This window comes from Canis lupus, chromosome 20, assembly GCF_048164855.1.
Source record: "Canis lupus baileyi chromosome 20, mCanLup2.hap1, whole genome shotgun sequence".
In the NCBI taxonomy this organism is placed as follows: Eukaryota; Metazoa; Chordata; class Mammalia; order Carnivora; family Canidae; genus Canis; species Canis lupus.
Window position 1 is genome coordinate 4,666,710 of NC_132857.1, and position 14,788 is coordinate 4,681,497.

Here is a 14,788-nt window from a genome sequence, read left to right on the forward strand (position 1 = left end):
CTCTTTTTTTTTTTAAAGTAAGCTCCATGCTGGGCATGGAGCCCAACTCAAGGCTTGAACTTAGAACCCCAGAATCAAGACCTGAGCTGAGATCACAAGTGGGATGCTTAACCAACTGAACCACCCAGGTGACCCTCCAGGGAACTTCTTCATGCTGTTGGCCATCTGGGTGAGCAAGGGGTTCCCTGTCTTCCTATGTCAGAATTTAAGAATCTATTTGTTTGTTCATTCGTATTCATTCTTTCATCATTCCCAGGTATTTATTGAGCATCTGCTATGGATCAGGGCATGTTCTCAATCCTGGGGATAAAACAGTAAACAAATATTTCCCCTGCCTCAAAGAGCTCCAGGTCTAGTGAGGAAGGCAGATAAGTAAAGAGATAATTACTGTATGGTGAAATAATTATAGGACACATAAGGTTTGCTTCACTCAGCCTTCTGGGGATCTGAGGAGATTTCACACACACAAAAAAAGTGTCTTCAAAGACTGAAGATTTAGTAGGATATAGTCAAGTACTGAGCGGGGACATTTTCCAGACTGAGGAAACAGCAAATCCCTGGAAAAGGTAGGGAACTGAAAGTGGTTCAGCGTGGCTGGAGGTAGATTTCAAGGGTACCTTAACAGATAAGTCAATAGAAAACAATTGGAACCCAAATTGGTCAGGAGTTTGAGAAACAAACTTTGAAAGAGGAAAAAAATAATCACTCTCTGATTACTCATTTTTCGTGTATTAGCAATTTGTGTTGAGAGGTTGTAGGAGATTTTATCTATCTTTTAAGTACCTTTAAAATTTTTTTTTTTTAATTTCTGGTTTATTGTCAGTTATTACTACTCTGTGTTAATTACAATCATGGCAAATTGAGAAAACAGATGCCCAACATTGGGGGATTAGTTACATAAATTGTAGTAAGCGGAAACTGATAGTGTTAAAAAATGCTATGTACAATATGGAGAAAGACTATACAAACCATGTAGCTATGTGGAGCTGTTCATTTTTCAACCTATTTTTTAAGTCATTAAAACATGAATAGCAGAGACCATTTCTAATTCACCTTCCTGCCTCCCTCAGCACCAAGTAGTACCTGGTAATAGACTGTCAGCAGTGTTTGTGGATGCATTAATGAATGAATGAATGGGGAAGACTAAGCACGGCCACAGAGACTACTGGGCTTTCCCTTTCACAAAGAAATTAACTGCCGAAAAGTCATCCCAAGACATTGGACAAAAATATTTTAAATAAAAATGATACTTAAAATTACGATTTCAGGGCCAAATAACTATCTAGTGCTTTTTTTCTGTTCCTTTCCATTTAGTGAACTTATATTATATTGAGATAAACAAGGTTATTTCTTCATTTAGAACATTTACTCTATCATTGCTACAAAAATATCCTAGTATACATTTGTTCCGCGAGAAAACGTGTGTATATTTGTTTTCAGTATTCACACATACATTTTCTACTTTAATAAGGTCGTGTGAAGGGGTTTTGTATTTATTTATTCATTTACTCATTCATTCATGGGAGACACAGAGAGAGGCAGAGATACAGGCAGAAGGAGAAGCAGGCTTCCTGCGGGGAGCCCGATGTGGGACTCGATCCCAGGGCCCCAGGATCACGACCTGGGCCCTAGGCAGACGCTTAACCACTGAGCCACCCAGGTGCCCCCGGGTTTTAATTTTTTATGGTATGTATCTTAACCATTTGCTCAATACATATATCAGCAAAAGCTGCTACATAGGTGAATGGGATACCTGGCAGATTGAATTAGAATCAAAGTAAGTTCTCAAATTAAAATTTTAGATTACTTGAACTTGGGATATCTACACCAGCAATTGTCTATCGATGGCCTCTCAGCCTTGATAGAAAATTAGCCAACTTTAACTAGTACTAAATTTCATTTTTTTATTTAAACTTTTTATTTTGGGGGTAATTGTCGATTTACATGCAACTGTAAGACATTATACAGAGAGATCCCATGTATCTTTAGCCTCATTTTCCCCAATGATAACATCCCAAATATTTATAGTACAATATCACAACCTGGATATTGATGTTGATACAGTGAAAATACAGAACATTTAAAAACCAGAATTCCTCACAGTTGCCATTTTGTAGCTACATGTACCCCCCTCTCCGATCTTTCTTAACCCTAGCAACTACTAATCTGCTCCTCGTTTCTATAATTGTCCTTCCAAGAATAGCATATAAATGGAATCACTCATTATGTTACCTTTTGAGCCTTTTTTTTCTTAATTCAGCATAATTCTCTGGAGATTTATCCAAGTTATTGCATGTATCAAGAGCTCATTCCTTTTTAGTGCTGAGTAGTATTCCATGAATATGAATGTACCAAAGATCGTTTAAACCATATAATCAGTGAAGGAAGAGTTAATTCCAGATTATGAATAAGTCTACTGTGAATAATCACGTACAGGTTTTTCTGTGGACGTAACTCATTTTTCTGGGATAAATGCTCAAGAGTACAATTGCTAAATAGTATGGTAGTTGCGCGTTTTGTGCTTTAAGAAACTGCCAAAATGTTTTCCACAGTCACTGTAGTTATCTTTCCTCCACAAAATTGCTTTTGCGTCTTTATAAAAAACCTTTTGAACATTCTTAATTTGTGTGAATCTATTTCTGGGTTTCTGTATTCTGTTCCATTGATTTGGTGACTATCTCTTCACCAGTACATAGTACTGATGCCTTGTAGCTTATAGTAAATCTCAAAGTCCGGCAGACTGATTCTTTCCACTTTGTTCTTCCTTCTATTGTTTATTCTTCAACAAAATTTTTTGTTATTCTCATCTCTTTACAATTTCCTTCTAGATTTTAGACTATCCTTGTCTTCATATGCAAAAAATATTTCTGTGATTTTGATAAGAATTGCATTAAACTTGTATATCAATTTGAGGAAATTGACATTTTTACTATTTTGAGTGTTTCAATCCATGAATTCTGTGTGCCTCCCCATCTATTTAGAACTTCAGTGATTTTATTCATCATGTTTTTTAGTTTTCAGCATATTAAGTCCTATACAGTTTTATTAGATTTACACCTATTTCATTTTTTAGGGATTATAAATGGCATTATACTTTTAATTTTGGTGCCCACATTTATTGCTAGTATATAGAAATATGGTTGTATTTTTGTATGTTAATCTTGTGTCTTTCTACCTTGCTGGACTCACTAGCTCTAGGAGGGTTTATTTGGCAGATTTCTTGGGATTTTCTGCATAGACAGTCATGTCATCTGCAAATAGGAACAGATCCTTGCTCATGTGTATACTTTTTGTTTCCCTTTCCTGCCTTATTGCCCTGGCTAGCACTTCTTATCCTTTGTGGAATAGGTATGAGAACAAACATACTTGCCTTGTTCCTGATCTTAGGAGGAAAGCTTTAGGTCTTTCTCATCATCAAATATGAGGTTTTTTAATATGTTCTTTATCAATTGGAAGTTTCCCTCTATTGCTAAAAATGAAGGATTTAAAAGAGTAAAGAGGTTTGAATATTATAAATCTTATAGGTCATTGTTGTTTAACTTAAGATACTATTATGGAGCTTATCTTCTTGCTAATTAGGTATATCCTCAGGACTTGGGCAAAACCACAACCTAGAGTGTTAGATGTTCTTTTTATTGCCATTTATAAGAGATTTTAAGTTTTATTTCTTCTTGCTTTTTGTACTTGACTTTGATTCCTTTCTATTTTTTTAAAATGCTTCAATAGGCAATACCTTCATAAGTGGTCATCATAAGCCTTTTAATTTACTCTTTAAGACAATATATGTTTATAATGTGTATAGAAAAACTTCCAAAAGCTATCTGAAAATTACTTTCATTTGCAGTTCCAAATCTTTATTTTATTTGTACTTGCTGACTTTTCACTCAGAAAAGTTTTAGGATATGCAGCTTTATTTTTTCTATAAAATTAAATATTACCAGATATATTCACTAAGATGCCTTTTTCTTCAAGGCAGGCTGTGAACATAGAACACCTATATCTTCAATTATGGGAAAGAGCAACAACTCTGTTGTAACCCACCATGTCACTCAACAGTATAAAATTTTTTATTACATATTCTTCTGTATCATTGTCTAGACCCTAAGCACCATGAGGGTAGGCATCATTTCTTTCTCATTTATCTTGTACAAATGAGGCACTCAACAAATACTTGTTTAATGACTGTATAATTTCTGATGGCTGTGCAGTATTCCATTGCTTGGATACACCATCAGTTATTTAAGCAGTTCCTTTTTGTTGGACATTTAGGCTGTTCCCAGTTTTTACAATGATAGACATGTAGCTAAATCTTGGTGCTCCCCTCCTGCTTTGATGAGGCATCTCATTTAAAATTCAGTTATGTCTGCATTAGACTTTGGACATCCTTATTTTTTTTCATCCTTTACAGTGCTTTGTCATTTTAATTACTCTATTCTCTGGTTGTTTGGTTGGCTATTTATGTCAAGCTGCTTAACAAATGAGCATATGGCATTACTTTACTGTTCTACTACAGTGATAAGAAGTTGAAACTATGTTAGATGGTGAGCTCTCTAGAGCAACTGAAACAAGTTGACCAGGAAAAGTTTAAAAGCTGTGACTAAAATTTATGAGGCTAATTTAGCAGAAGATCATGGAAAGTTGGTTTCAAATTGTGTAATTTCTGTAATGCTGCTCCTGCAGCACATGGGAAGGAAACCTGTTCATACCCTGACATGTTTTCAGAACAGTTGAAGCTGTAGTGGGACCTATACAGGACCTCTATCAAAAGAGGCAAGTAGTCTCAGCATCATGGTTAACATACATTTACTGACTATCTGTGATGGTCAGGAAAAGGTCTCTTTTGGGGATTGTCAGGGGGCACATAAATATCAGAAATATGGTGCTTGCCATCAAATGACTTACACCAGGGCTGAAGCCCTGTGACGTTATGGTTAAAGCTTAGGCTCCAGAATTAGATATCTGGATTTAAACCGTGTTCCTTCCTGGATGTGTGACTTCAAACAAGTTACTTCAATAAGCCTTAGTTTATTCATCTGTAAAATGGAAATAAAGATAATATCTAAGGTTATTTTGAAAAATAAATGGAAAGAAGTCACATAGAAGATTCTTAGAACAGTGCTTGGCATGAGGTAGGTGTACATTTTTTAAAAAAAGAAAAATGGCACAAAAAAATAGTATGGTTTGGTGTCAGAAATACAGAATTTCAGAGGACAGAGAGATTAGTTTCAGCTAGTGAGATTAAGGACAATGTCCCAGAAAAAAAGTGGAGTCTTATAGGAGTTGTAGGTGGCTGATAGAAGAAGTAAGGAAAGTATCACAGAGGAAGGAACAGCGTGTGCACAGCGGAAGGATGGCAAGGTGTGGTCATGGGGCTATCGGCAGACCAGATGGCAAGAGTGAAGACAGACTGAGATGCGTAGGTACCCCTGGCAAGATCTCAGCATTTGGCTCCTTGAGTATTTGTTGAACATTTTCTAGTGGAGAGTAAGGGAAAATTATTTCCTGGTAATAAAATCAGTCTATCTTCCTTCATGTTTCTTTGTGTTCAATATAAAGATGTCTATTACATGCTCTGAATATAACATGACATTTTAACTTATTTGGGCTTGTCTTTCATTTTACAGTTTTTTTTTATCACTCATAATTGGATACAGTTAGTTATACTCACCATGGATAGAAGTAATTTATGTGGATACAGTCACATGGTCTCTTTGCCCAGGGCATTGTTTGCCTTGATGGGAGTGGGTCTGGTTTACATTTCACGAATAAGGAGTTTGAGAGTAGACACCTGAGTTAACTGGCCCTGTATTTCTACTCCATCAGCGATGTTTTGATGCCCTCTATGGGATGGTGCCAGGGCAGCTGTCTCACTGGGTATTTACATAATTGGACAATGAAGATGAAGAAGAGGGGTAGAAGTTAGAGCTTGGAAGGTAGCTGAGAGCCAGATCCTAGGGAACTTGATTTACTGGTTAAAAAGGATAATGGATTTTACTTGTTAGGCAGAGTGGTCTCTTGGAAGGCTGCTAAATAAGTGACAAGATGGAATTTGGGAACATTTATTTGGTGGTGAAGTACGTGAGAGGACAAAGGTGGGAAGCTCACTTGGTGGAAACTTCCTAAGTTCCAGCTACGGATGAGTACAGCAGTGGAAGGAGACACGCCAAGTAAGAAGGAGGGACTAGAGGGCTGATCATCTGCGAGGAGTCTCGGAAGAGAGAGTGAACCAAGACACCCGAGAGCTTCAACACATTGACCTTCTGGGTATGTCTGTCCCCACAGCCTTACCCCTCACACTTTATGTCTCTTGGCAAATACGGCATGATAAGTTGTCGTGCGTTATGGGAACTAAAGCTTAGCCTTCAGAAGCAAACTAAACAGTGCTTATTCTTTTATCTCTTTTTCCTCATTGAATTAGCTCCAAAGTGAACATTTTTTGGTTGCCAAACTTGCAAGGATTATCTGTTTTTAAAAACCTTCCATAAAATTTGTTTGGTTGACGAGCTATTAAATAGTAGGTAAGCACTTAAAACATCTGAAGACCTTTCTTTGAGATATTACTTCTCTAATATGTGTAAAAATTAATTTAGACTTACAAATTCAGAATTTTTGATACTTTAGACAAGAAGAAATTTTTAGTATAATTCTCCATGAAAAAGGTCTTCCTCCTTTTTCTCTCTCTTTTCTAGAGGTGAACTATTTATGGTAGATTGAATAAGAGACTAAATTATATACAGCACTTTGGGGAAGTGATTAATATCCTAAATAAAGCATCTCTTTCCATATAAACAGAAACTTGCCAGTCGGCAATTAGACAGAGAGGTTAGATATATATGGCCACACCTTAAGCACTAATAAAAATGATTAGGCTCATAAGCTCACTTGAGCCAAATATGCCTCCCCCCTCAAAAAAACAAAACAAAAAGAACCTTGTTGGAGAAAAAGTAATGAATAATCTTTCTCTGCTTTGTAAAGTCATCAAAGTAGACCGTTTAAGGCCTATATGTCTCTTATTTATTATTTAATAGGATCATTTGATTTCGTTCGTTTCCCTTGTTTCAAATTAAGAAATGGCTTTATGTTTTTTTATCAAGTGTGCCCCCTTTCAAATATTTTGACACTTGTCTTGTTTCAACTGATCTTTAGAAGATTTTTTTTTCTAACATGAGTAGATCTTCTGAAACTGTGGTAGTTCTGTGAACATACTCAAGAAGATGCATTCAAGTAGATACCTTAAGGATTTACGTTTGGCAGCACTTATATTTTATTGATTTAGTTCTAGTTAATAATGTGCGTGAAAGCAAACAGCATTTCTTTAAAGAAAAATTCTTAGTTCTAATTTTTAAATCATCCAGACTGATCTTTCCCCTACAAGGAGAATGAATTAAAGAGCAAATAGAACCAAACTAGCAAATAAGTATAAATCATATATTCACTTTGAATGAATGCTAACATTTAAAAACACACCTACCATATGCCACAAACACAGATGTGTGTGTGTGTGTTTGTGTGTACTTCTCTTTGGTACAAATTTCCAATCACCCCAGTCAAAATACCTGATGTGAATTTGTTCCTTCCGCTGAATACCAGATAGTTTAGAATTAGGTGAAATGAATCTCTTTCAGAGAGGTCTGTTTTCAGAGTTTAGAACTAACTTCTAAACAGGGCCTTCATATTTGTAAGCTGACATTAATGATATTTTTTTCACTCTATTCAAAATGGTGTAGTCTGTGCTACCTGTCTACAAGTGAGGATAAAACTACCTTTTGCACCAGGAAACAAAATTTTCAGAATGCGGAAGAACCCAATAGAAGCAGTACCTATTTTCACACTGTCTTAGTTTAAAAGTTTCTCTGGATCCCCAAAAGTTCATTAATTTCCTATACCATCCAGTCATTTGCTCCAAGAGCGGCCTTCAGATACACAGATGATAGTATTATACCAAGACACATTTTCCTCTCAAAAGGAGTTTAGCTTAAACTGATAAAATTCCTGTGATTCTAGATATGTTTCCAGGTACTCCGTACATATTTGCCAAATGAAATAAATGAGTAGCTTTTGTGCCTGGATTACTGAGAATAGTTTCCTTGGCTTCAGGAGAACTTAGTGAAGCGATGTCTGAAATTTATTATTATTATTATAATACATGTTACAGTTGAGTAAGAGGATTGACTAATGTAAAGATTCTTAAACACTGGTCAGCATGGTTGATTGAGGACAAACAAACAGACAAACAAAAACCCACAAAAAAACCTTGATAGGAAAAGATCTCTTGCTAACCAGAACAAGAGACGAAGGAGAAGGCTAGGAGCACGCATTCTACGTTGGCATGGACCAGGGGAAGTGGTCAGGAACAGCAGCGTGTGTGATGGGAGGGGTGGGGGTTAGTCTGTTTGAAGGGGAAAAGTAAGATCCCTCACCCTGCTGCAGGAGGCCTGGGAGGGCCTGGGGGCTGTTGGTTCCTGACTTTGACCTTTCTCTGTGTCTCCTGGCAATTCCCCGTTAGTAAACCAAGATTCTGGTGACTGGAATGTGCGTGACGTGTTAACAACAAGCACAGGGTGAGGCGTTGTCTCCACATTGGCTGTTGTCACACTTGAGCAGATATAGGTGCCTGTGTCTGTACAGTGGTGCCCATACAGACTATATTTTGGGTATTTGTCGTGGCATTACAGTAAGAACTCAAGCTCCCAGGAGTAAGTACCATCAAGTCAGTTTGAAAGGCATTAGGGTTTTAAGGAAAGATGACCATTTTAGATTTTCAGAGGGCTCAATATTAAGCCAGATTTGCAGATTATAATTTATGAACCGTTTCACTGTCCCTTTCCTGGCACATCAATCAGTGAAGAGTTTGGGCCATGGGGAAACGTACAGGTGGATGGATCTACATCCCTCTGAAGGCTCACAGGTTGAGGGCTGACAAAAATGTCTGTTCTACGGCAAAGAGTCGATGGAGTAGCATGCTGGTGTGTGTGCACACGTGCGTGTGTATAAAGGTTATTTACAGATATAGATTCATCTCTTTTTTCCATTCTCATAAATTTTATTTGTTTATTAGAGTGAGACACATTGAGATTATCTGGAAGATGAACTATGTATATTCAGTATCTGAAAATCAATATAAAGGCAGGCTTTTAACTTGTGAGGGGAAAAAAAAAAAAAGAACAAGATTTGCCATTTGCCTTTTCATCTCTTATCTGCCCGTAGTTTCTCTCTGTAGTACTTTCAGGGACCAGTGTTCGAAGGGAATGATAGGTGGTAAACTGTGTTCCTAATAAACCTCCGTTAGTTGAAAAAATGTTTGGTCAGAAAATGTGTAGCCTTCCCCATGCGATGTGATTCTAAAAGGTCAGCAACCTGTAAACACCGTGCAAAAGCATTTAAAAAATATTCGAACTCTGGGACTAACCTAGAATAAATATCACAGATGTGAACCTTAGACATTTGGGATTTTTCTTCTCTGCAGTCCCAATGGACTTAACACCCAACAATGCCATTTCTTACTGATGAAAAATTCTCTTTGACAGTAGGGCCAAGTAAATGACCGTGAGTTACATACAGGATTAGTGTGACCTAAAGGGCTATGTCCCTAAAAAAGGCAGGCTTTCCCGAAGATTTTAGTTGAAGAGCAGAGAAGCAGTTTGGAGGGATAAATGCCAGTGGTTTCTCCAGGAGGGTATGGAAAGAGGCATAGGGTCAAGAATAAGACTAGTATTTTTCCCCAACTTTCTCCATTAGCTGTTGATAGAAGAGTGTGACCAGCCTAGTCTTTTTTTTTTTTTTTTTTTTTTATTCATGGGAGACATAGGGAGAGAGAGGCAGACACAGGCAGAGGGAGAAGCAGGCCCCACGCAGGGAGCCCGATGTGGGATTCGATCCCGGGCCCCCAGGATCATGTCCTGGACCGAAGGTGGTGCTAAACCACTGAGCCCCCCGGGCTGCCCACCACCCTGGTCTTCTAAGGCTGTTCCGGGCCTGTGGCTTTGAAATATAACCTGATCATCCCTCCCTTCCTTTTGTTCCAAACAGCTGAATATAAAATGGGTGAGAAGGGCAGAAGCAACAGATACAAGAACCGTGTGTGTGTGTGTGTGTGTGTGTGTGTGTGTGTGTGTGTGTGTGTTTTAAAAGATTTTTTTTTTTGTTATTTAAGTATAGTTGGTACACACTGATATCTTAGTTTCAGGTGCACAGCATAGCGATTCGACAGTTCTACACATTACGCAACGCTCCCCATGGTAAGTGCAGTCACCATCTGTCACCCTATAAACAAGAACCCTCTTTCAATTGTTATTTCTCTTTCCTCTTTCTTTCTAGATCCCTGGGGCTCCCGCTGCCCCACCTCCCCCTCCCCCCAAATGTAATGAAATACAGAAACATTTCCTAGTCTCCCTCTGCCTCATTTTCCACACCCTTGTTATTTTAGCTACCAGGAATTCACATTAAGAAGAATCCCAGGAAGTGAAAGCTGCAATGATTATGATTTCTGAGAAGGACCGGCCCAGTTTGCTTTTGAAATTTTCTGCTCTTGAAATGAGTGTAGATAATTTTCCTTAAGTCGGTGATAGATTTTTAGCTATCACCCTTTATGAAATATCCTCTTTTTTTTCCTAATCTCTCTTAAATCTCACTTTTCTGTCTACAGAGATTAGTAGTCCCTTCAGTGGAAATGTATGAACAAAGCTATTTAAGCAAAATGCAGATAAGAGATCTGTATGCTCTCTTTGTGTATCATCTGCCCCAGCAATGTATAAGGCAGTCTGTAGGATATGGGGCCTTCAGAGATTCCTTTCCAAATTCTTAGCCACCTCTGTCTCATTTTATCCCTGCCTTTTATTTCTCAGGTCCAACCAAGGTCATATTCACATGTGAACAGTACCTACCTCAGCGTGTTGTTGAGATGATTAAATGAGTTAATATACGCAAAGCACTCAGAATTGTGCCTGGCACGGGGTTAATAAATAAACTCCGTGTATTGGCTATTATTATTGCTACCTGCTCGGTTGTGTTAATTTGATAGAACGTAGAATATGGATTTCAGTGTATGGTTGGATGTGGAGTTAGCCTGGAAATTGTTGGCCCATCCAGGCTCAATAGAACTACTTCAGTTAAATGAGGAAGGAAACCTGCTGACTACCTTTTTTTTTCCCTACTTTGTCCAGGGGTCTCGAAATGGCCCCTAATTTTTTCTTGTTTACTGCAATACTGACCTGGAGAGAGGAGGGCTCTATGTCCCTGTCTTCCCCACTCCCCTTCTCACTATTGATACCTTAGAACTCAGGACAAGACGGAAGCGGATTTTTTTTTTTTTTTTGGCACACCATTTGTTCTGATGAGTAAGAGTCTGCTTACTTTACAAAGTCTACTTACATTTGGAAAACCCTTGCATGCCACATGGTCTTAAGTGGGAGCCTCTAAGCGGCAGCTAAGTAAACAACCCCTAAAATTCAAGGTTGGAAGACCAAATAACGACTGTTTACCCACCTGGTGCTTTAAAACTGACCTGTGTTTCCCACAAGATGTCTTGAGGTTGGAATAGGTCAGAGCAGTAACGTCTTTAACGCTGTTGGGTGAGATGGTTTGAGAGAGATCAGATTTTTTTTTTATAAATTTATTTTTTATTGGTGTTCAATTTCACTGGGCGAATGACAAGACTTTAACTCCCTCTTGCAGTGTATTTAAAAAAAAAATTAAATGGCAAATGCATTTTACTGCTGGGCGTTTGGCTCACGTGTGCTAATATTAAAATTTTTCCCCCAACACCCCTGAAACAGGAGCCGCCCTCCCTGTGCATGTGCAGGGCGCTCCTCAACAAAATTCACCTCCGGTTGTTCGGTTTTCTTGTCCTCATCTCCTTTGGGGAGAAGGGAGGGTGGGTGGAGATCAGTCTTCCCAGCCAGCTCTGCATTTTTCCAGTTAGAAAAGTTTCATTTTAATTCGTTGTCTGATGGTATTGAAATCGGTTTTTTTCCCCAGTCTGTTGTTACTTAAAGGAGCGGACCTCGTTCCATCATCATCTGTTACCTGGGGTGTCCTTTAGTGGTGCTTTGATGTGAACAGATCGTGGTTTTTAGGGGATCTGGTCATGCGGTGAGCATGTCTCCAGCATCCTAGTGCGGCTCTTCGGCAGCTGCACTGTTACTTTTTCTCTTTTCCATGTTTTGGTTTTAGATCTCACTTCTGAGATCTCCACCCCCCCCCCCGCCAACGGGTTCTAGGTTAAGGAAGATTGTACACATACTACTTGTGACATCCCCAATTCCTTTCTGTCAAGGATGACTGGGAATCACTGGGGAGTTACCCCGCTCTAGATCTTTTGTGGGAAAGAGGAGGGTGAAGCCCCGAGGACTCTGCCCCTGTGCCTTGTCCTACCACTCAGGCTCAACGCGACCCGGGGTGGCCGAGCCTTCGGGTTCATTTTCCAACTGAAGAAGCCCCCCCTCGCCCCCAACCCCACCGCCTGGGCCATCAGTACTTTCCGACCTGTGTCTTCGTGCACCAGCACAGATTTGAGCTACTTTGCTGAACTTCTTTTGTCCTAATTATTTATTTCACCGGAAATTCTAAACTCTTCCAGAAGCCAACAGTCAGTGTTGGTTCTTTCCGTAGTTGAAAATACAGCTGTATCTGGGGGATGTGTCAACAGAGATGTGTTAGTTCTTATCTTAAAGAAAAAGAAAAGAAAAGAAAAGAAAAGAAAAGGAGAGAAAAGCCTAATTAAAACGGTAGGAATCCTTTTAGCCAGGAAGTGAGTGTAGCCTGTGAGGAGCGGCCTGCGCGGCCTGTGTCCCCTGCGCAGCCTGGTCCCCGGGCCCCTGCTCTCCCTCCCGCCCACCCGCCCCGTTCTCGGTCTGGGGGGCTCGGCCTCACAGCCTCTGCGCACCCCGTTTTCCTTCCTTCTCTCTTCCACCCCCTGCCCCACACCTCCCAGGCTCCTTCCTCCCCTGCAGGTTTTAGGATTCAAGTGATCCAAGAACATTTGGGAGGAGGGGGACACCTGGGTGGCTCAGGGGTTGAGCATCTGCCTTCAGCCCAGGTCATGACCCCAGGTCCTGGGATCGAGTCCCGCATCGGGCTCCCTGCATGGAGCCTGCTTCTCCCTCTGCCTGTGTCTCTGCCTCTCTCTCTCTCTGTGTCTCTCATGAATAAATAAATAAAATCTTAAAAAAAAAATAGAACATTTGGGGGAAGTAAATGCTCAAGAGGTCAGGTTTCTGATGAGCTTCAGAGAAGTGAGGGGACAAGACCGGATGCCCTGGATCTTGACAGGTGGCCGTGTGGCTCTGGGAGGGGAGAAGGGTGCGGGCTGCGGAGCTCTGAGACCTCCCTCCGTTGACACAAAGACTCTCCTTGGGGAGCATGAGGCACCTCGCCGGTGCAAATCCTAGAGCTGGGACAGCCGTCCCCCAAGGAACGCTCCCGCACTGCTGTGCCTCGGGAAGTGGAGCTCGGGGTGCTTCTGGGTGTTTCCTCACAGGGCCAGTCTAGGGCTTGCCTCTGGGGCTCTTTCGGGGCTCGCTCTGCTAGCTCAGGTCCCTCTTAGAGATGCCACAGGCAAACTGTTGTTAGCCTCACTTTAAACTGGGGAGCGACAGGGCAGCCCAGGTGGCTCAGTGGTTTAGTGCCGCCTTCAGCCCAGGTTGTGACCCCGGGGTCCCGGGATCGAGTCCCACTTCAGGCTCCCTGCATGGAGCCTGCTTCTCCCTCTGCCTGTGTCTCTGCCTTTCTCTCTCTCACTCTTTGTCTCTCATGAATGAATGAATGAATAAATGAATAAATAAATAAATAAATAAATAAATAAATAAATAAATAAATCTTTAAAAAAAATAAAAAATAAAATGGGGAGCGACAAAGGCCACGGCCCCATGTTACGGTGCAGCCAAGCCAGCGATCTAGGCTCTGTCTTCTCCACGGCCCTCCCAAGCTCCTTGAGGTGAATCCTCGTGGCCTTGCAGACCTCAGGTCCCTGGCCCAGCCATCCCAGGCTTCCTGCCCTGCCCCCCAGTGCCCATCCCTACCCTCTCAGCACCATGTGGCGCTTTTTCTCCTTTATACCCGGGTGCGTCTTGTATTTCCCTTTCACTAGGTCCTTCCCTCTCAGGGTGTCTAAAACCCTAGGAGCTCCATCTAGAATTTTCCCCTAGGCAGTCCAGACCTAACCCATGTTCCCAAGGAGGCAGTGCCAATGTTATTGCCAAATGTACCCTGGTGTAGCGTGGCAGGGTAGAAACGGAGCAGGCCTGGGGGCAGGAAGTCGGTCCTGGTGCCAGCCCCAGCAGAAAGTTACTGACCCCTGTGGACTCCCATGCGAGTTTCCTTCCAATTCTAGAATCCCAAATGTTCAGTGAAGTTTGTAAAGAGGAATTTTGAGAAAGAGTGGTTCAGTTGAAGCATCAACCCAGTCAAATTGTGTTATTAAAGGGTCAGGCTCCTGGACACCCAGGTCTGTAGCCCAGCCTTGGAGCTGGGTGCTGGGACTCTGCTCTGCCCTCCGGCTGCCTCTCTGGGAGCTGGGAGCGGCTCCAGCCAGTGGTGCCTACGCTTGCCCAAGGGGGACCACAGGGAGTTCTGGGGGACACGAGATGCTCTGTAATTGGGAGATGAATTCTAATGCACACAAGTTTCTTTTTTGGCAAGTTGGCTTGAGTATACCTAATAAACAAATCAAGGGATACTTATAAGTATGTTCATGTTATTTGGATATTCCGTGTTGTGTGAATTTTATCCTGTCTACACCAGAGTGTAAGCTCCTTAAGGACAACAGTGTGGTGGCAAGTGTTAGGGCTGC

General features: G+C 40.9%; 1 protein-coding gene across 4 annotated transcripts in view; it reads left to right on the forward strand.

Annotated features, from left to right (window-relative positions):
- The window catches only part of MAML3 (mastermind like transcriptional coactivator 3), a 472,489-nt gene that overhangs the window by 192,818 nt on the left and 264,883 nt on the right, over window positions 1-14,788 (forward strand). Inside the window, exon 1 of one of the 4 annotated variants that reach the window (XM_072788293.1) lies at window positions 5,887-6,264. The exons of the other annotated variants lie outside the window; for them this stretch is intronic. The gene's annotated coding sequence lies outside the window, so the exon portion shown is untranslated. Of the gene's footprint in view, window positions 1-5,886; window positions 6,265-14,788 lie in introns of those variants that run through there. 4 annotated transcript variants of the gene reach the window in all.